We start from the raw sequence: 6,000 nt of genomic DNA, 5'->3' as shown, positions 1-6,000 counted from the left end.
TTGTGTTGCATTTATGAAGGAGGGAATGTACGAATCTGTGCTGCTCTGGGCAAAAGGTGAGAACTGAACCCCCAAGCACGGGAGAGAGGCCAATAAGAAAGGTAATACATTCAAGATTAGAGTAGTGTTCACTATCACTTTCGTACTTTCTTTTATGCCACATTCAGCTGGAGGCATCTTGAGCACTTCAGGAAGAGGGAATACACAGGTACAGGAGGTCATTTTATGACGTCTGCAGGTGGCATACTAAAACATTATACGCACAGTATGTCATACAGCATTCCTTCTTAAATATCACAAAGAAAATCAGCTAGCTCCACCTTAAAGCAGTGCTTATATCTATCACACCCTCTTGCTCGTTGAAGTTACACTCAACTCATTTTCCCCTTCCTCATTTTGATCTGTTGCACAGCTCAGTTTCAGTCCATTTCACTATTGACCTCAAAACTTATTAAAGTGTCTCTACACACATATATCTTTTCATTCATTTTTCTTCATAACCTGGAAAGGGGGGGAAATAGACACCCTCAGCCAGCACCTGTAACCCAGATGTTCTCAAGGGATTCCTCCATTAAATTGGACATTTGAGAGTAATTTTTAACTTAACGAGGCACAAAGTTCACAGAAAGTTTGCTTTGAGAATGTTTAACTCTTCATTCAAGCCCAATTGTGGTGTTTGTGTGTGTGTTAATTCACAGAACTCAATTAAGCCTTAATTTAGAGTGGCTCTCTCTTGTCCTATGAAGAGGAGAGTCCCCTATTCGAAGGGTCCTCTGGTCCTGATAAAAAACCATAAGAAGAAAGGGCAGGTGGGCCTTGAAGCTGCCCACCAACAGCTAAAACCTGGAAAGCAGACTGAAAACAGGTATGTGGCTCACATTGTCAAAATTGTCTTATCTGATATGGTGTATTTCTATTTATATTGTAGTGACTGTTTTTAATTTGTGAAACTATATTATATACAGTATTTCAAATTTAACCCTGGTGGGTTTTAGGTGTCTGTGAAAGACATTTTTTATTTATGCAGGCATTTGGTTCACTTGACTGTAGGAGATATTTTGTCACCCTCGTGCTACTGTAATCCATTGTTGTAGTAGTTTGATTTTTTCAGATTGCTTATTTGGTCATGTTATAAGGTTACCAGATTTTTTTTCAATGAATCCAGGGACACTTTTCAACTTTCTACTAAATAGATGGATTTTGTCAGGGGACTGATTTGTAAATCTGGGGACTGTCCCTGGGAAACAGGGACATCTAGTAACCTTATCATGTTACACACACACACACACAGAGACACACACACACACACACACACACACACACACACACTGTAACCCACCCTGGGATTGATGTTACATACCTTCCAACATTTCTTTGGAGACAATTGGGACATCCTATTCAATAATAATAATAATAATAATAATAATAATAATAATAATAATAGTAATAATAGTAATAAATAAATAAATAAATTAAATCAAACAAATGTTATTATTTATACCCCATCTATCTGACTGGGTTGCTCCAGCTACTCTTGGCAGCTTACAACATATATAAAAACATAATAAAACACCAGTCATTAAAAACTTCCCTATACAGGGCTGCCTTTAGATGTCTTCTAAAGGCTGTATAGTTACTTATCTCCTTGCCTCAGGGGCCACATAACAATAGGTTGTAAATTACATACCTCAATAAACAGAACTACAATGAACACATGCAAATATGATATATAGCTATGTCTTTTATTGCTATGTGCAGGAGTGCCCACTCCCAATAAAGTCCCTCCTTTCTGTCTGTTGCTGTGGTAAAAGAGCAGAGAGCTTCTCTGTGGAGCTTGCACAGTCAGTCTTGAATCCAAAGAGCTCCTCCTCTTTTACCTCCAACCAGACTAATGCTGGCTTGGCAATCAAAAGAGGAGTGGAACATGAATTCATGTCTCCTCTGTCCTAGTCAGTAAACTAATCCAGAAGGAGGCAGCTAGACTGGTGACTAGGGGCAGCTGCCGACACCACATAACACTGGTCTTGAAAGACCTACATTGGCTTCCAGTACGTTTCTGAGCACAATTCAAAGTGTTGGTGTTGACCTTTAAAGCCCTATACGGCCTCGGCCCAGTATACCTGAAGGAGCGTCTTCACCCCCATCGTTCTGCCCGGACGCTGAGGTCCAGCGCCGAGGGCCTTCTGGCGGTTCCCTCAATGCAAGAAGCAAAGCTACAGGGAACCAGGCAGAGGGCCTTCTCGGTAGTGGCGCCCGCCTTGTGGAATGCCCTCCCACCAGATGTCAAAGAGATAAACAGCTACCTGACATTTAGAAGACACCTGAAGGCAGCCCTATTCAGGGAAATTTTTAATGTGTGACATTTTAATGTATTTTTAATCTTTGTGGGAAGCCGCCCAGAGTGGCTGGGGAACAAATAAATTATTATTATTATTATTATTATTATTATTATTATTATTATTATTATTTGTACTCTGCAGAGATCCATGGTAAAAGGGGATTCAAACCACTGTGTGTAGGACTTTCTGGCAACTTCCAGTGCTGACATGGACATGGAAACACACACAGTGGAAGAGAGTCTATTGTTGCCATGCCACTGGTTGCATGCTGTGCATGGGATGGGGTGGGAAGATGTTCGAAGGCCATACCTCTGTTACTCTGAGTGGGGGGGAGGGCTCCTTCTTTGCCCCTTTTGTCCTCACTGCAGCTCATGCTTGTTGGCAGCCTATGGTGTTGCGAGGGACACCAGAGGCACGGCTGGAGTGTGCGTATTCCATTCTGTGGTTGGGCTTCTTCTCTGCAACACTTTCCCCATTCCCACTTCTGCGCAGTGAATGTATAAAGGGAGGTGCGTATCAGATCGCTATCAGTGTCCCCTTCCCACTTCAGGAGTATAGAGTTGGTCTGCCCAGGCAGGCTTTAAATTCATCTTCTTTTGAAATCAACAGGACTTGAAAGTTCTCATCTTTGGTTGCATCATAACTTAAAGTGTGTAGCATTGCATTCCAAAATAAATAAGTAGCTGAACTAATAGTTGTACTTAATTTAGAAAGGAGATGCCTTGCTTTATTTGTAGCCAGCAAGTGAGTTATATTGCAGGTTTGGCTGTACTTTGAGACAGTCTACCACTGAAAAGGAGTTTTTTTTTAAGAAAAACATTATTTTTTTCCATTTATTATTCACTTCCCCAGAGGCATCCTGAAGCAATTTGCAATATAATAACACATAGAAAACAGTTACATATATAAAGCAGTTAAAACAATTGCATATATAGTATTTTTTTTTTAAAAAAGTAAATACATAATACATTTTAATAAAATAAAAATAAAAAACCCAAACAAATAGATGTTAATAAGAAGCTGAAGCACTTAAGGTTTTTTCCCGGAGAACTGGAAATACAGTTTGGGAAAAAATAATAAACGATTCTAAATAAATAAAGTTTGATGTGAAAACAGACTGGTGAAGGGCCTAACATTTAAATTACTGATGTGCTGAAAATTTATCTCACTTTCCCCGCCACCCTACACTCTCCATAAATTAATGAGAAAATTGGTCCAAAGGCCCATCTAGTTCATAATTGTGTTCTCACAGCTGTCAATCAGATGTCTATGGGAATTCTGCAAGCAGGACCTGAGTGCAACATCGCTCTCTTCACTTGTGATTCCCTGTCAGTGCTGTATTGTCCATGAGGTAGACTGAGGCAGCCACCTCGGGCAGTGGATTCTCAGGGGTGGCTCCTCATTCATCCACAACCCTGTCACTGCCAGAGAAGTGGGGAGAAGTGGTGGCGGCTTCCAGTGAGATCTTGCAGATCTTCACAAGATTTTGTGAAGATCTTGCCAGAAGCCACTGCTACTACTGCATCTCCTCGGCTTTTCATGAGTGCTGCCTGCCACCTGCCACTGAAGAATGAAGGAGAAACAGCTGCAGTGGCAGTTTGGGGGTTTTGGTGAGATCTCATGGGGCTCTCACATCTTCCCACATCTCCAGTCATGGGAGGCCGTATGAGATCTCACCAGAAACCACTTATGCAGCTCCTCTCCTCTCTTCTCTAGTGGGAGGGGCAGATGCCAACCATGAAGGCACAGCAGAAGCAAAGAGAAACAGCAACAGTAGCAGCTTCTGGTGAGATCTTGTTGGAACCCAGAGGTCACGACACAACGCTTTGGCGGCTTTGTCAAGGCTTTGGTGGGAGGACACCTTCAAAATACGATGTGCAGCCCCTGTTCCCAGCAACTGGCATATAGAAGTCAATACTGGAGGGTAGTATACAGTCATAGTGTCTAAAAATAATAATTGACAACTTCATCTTCCCTTGGATTTGTCTAAACTCCTTTAAAAGCTAGCCAAGTGTCCATATTTCCCTTTTCTCCTAAATCATTTCAGCCTGCGCTTCCTTATGCAAGATTAATTGGAATTGGATGTTCATCTTGGAGTCATATTCCTGCGTGATTATAGCAACATTAAAACCTGCCGTCTTGGACTGATCTTGAATCAAGTATGTGACACTGCAATTGACTGTTCAAGTCAGGCTTTAATTAAGAATGAAAAATAAGGTCAGCGTGATGTTCTTGAGCATCTGCTTGCTCACACTGAGCAAGTCTCAGAAGTGGTTTTCAGGGCAGTAGCAATATTCTGTCTGACTAGAATAATGAGATGTTTTCTGCTCTGGAAATGCTGCAACTTTAACCATCCTAAGGTTAAATATACCCAAAATCATGGCCATTATCTTGGTTGAAGGATTCCACATGAAATTGTGCATCATGAAATTTCTGACAAAAATCAAGAGCGTAAGATCCTAAGAAGAACTTTGCTGAATCAGGCCAAGGCCCATCTAGTCCAGCATCCTATTCACAGAGGCCAACTGAATGCCCTGTTGACACCACCTCCAATACTTCCTTTTGTAGCCTTCCTATAGAGTTTATATCCAGAAATGACCATGTCCTAACAGTTCTCTCCACTCCACCAGGTTTCCATTATGCAATGTCTGACAGTGGATAACTGGAAAAAGTTGAAAGCAAATATCTCCTTTGCAAAATTCATTATCCCCACACATCCAATGACCAGAAGAAAAGCAGGTGGTTTTATTTAGCTTTTTTAAAAAATAAATAAATTCTGAGATATGACAGAAAATATATTAGTTGTTGAACAAAATCAATAACAACAACAAATAGGAAAAAAAACTTTTCTCTCGTGATATAGTTTTCATGTATACAAAACTTGCTACTTCATTATACTAAAATTTAGTATAATGAAGCAACTGTGAGAGACAAACCTGTTACTGAAAACAGATTATATTAAAATTTACAAGTTCTGTTTTCAGTAACAGGTTTGTCTCTCAGTTGCTTCTGGTAGTACATAGGCAAATGAGCCCTGTGAATTTCCTGGAACGTCTTCTGGCTTCTCGGAATACCTGAGGATATTTGGAACACTGTGAATAATGATGAGTGACTTACTTAAAATGATGCCTGGCAAGATGCTTGAAACATCATATAGTGGTACCTCAGGTTAAGTACTTAATTCGTTCCGTAGGTCCGTACTTAACCTGAAACTGTTCTTAACCTGAAGCACCACTTTAGCTAATGGGGCCTCCTGCTGCTGCCGCACCGCCGGAGCACAATTTCTGTTCTCATCCTGAAGCAAAGTTCTTAACCCGAGGTAATATTTCTGGGTTAGCGGAGTCTGTAACCTGAAGCGTATGTAACTTGAAGTGTATGTAACCCAAGGTACCACTGTATTAGCAAAATCTATAGACTCTAACATTTCCTGTTAAAATGTGAAGAGATGCAATTTGGATGTTGATACTCGGATTCCCTGCTTCAAGATTTAAGCCAAAGCACACTTGAATTAAGAATGTAAGATGGAGTGGGAAAACCTTTTGGGTTCCGCAAGCCACATGTGGCCTCCACAGGCCATGAGGCTTGGCCTCATGGGTCAAATGTGGTACTTGGGTGGGGCCACCCACATGAGAGTCACATGACAACAAGCTTAAAAGGGAAG

At 41.0% G+C, this 6,000-nt stretch overlaps 1 long non-coding RNA gene across 1 annotated transcript; it reads left to right on the top strand.

Annotated features, from left to right (window-relative positions):
• The first annotated feature begins 670 nt into the window (after positions 1-670).
• On the top strand, positions 671-5,127 carry LOC310743322. Its single transcript, XR_014538943.1, has 3 exons — positions 671-865; positions 4,387-4,498; positions 4,970-5,127. It is a non-coding gene; the product is annotated as an uncharacterized lncRNA (long non-coding RNA).
• The last annotated feature ends 873 nt before the right edge of the window (positions 5,128-6,000 follow it).

This window comes from Podarcis filfolensis, assembly GCF_964270895.1.
Source record: "Podarcis filfolensis genome assembly, chromosome: 10".
NCBI classification, from domain to species: domain Eukaryota; kingdom Metazoa; phylum Chordata; class Lepidosauria; order Squamata; family Lacertidae; genus Podarcis; species Podarcis filfolensis.
The sequence above is the reverse complement of the archived record's forward strand: the minus strand, read 5'-3'. Positions and strand labels throughout refer to the sequence as shown.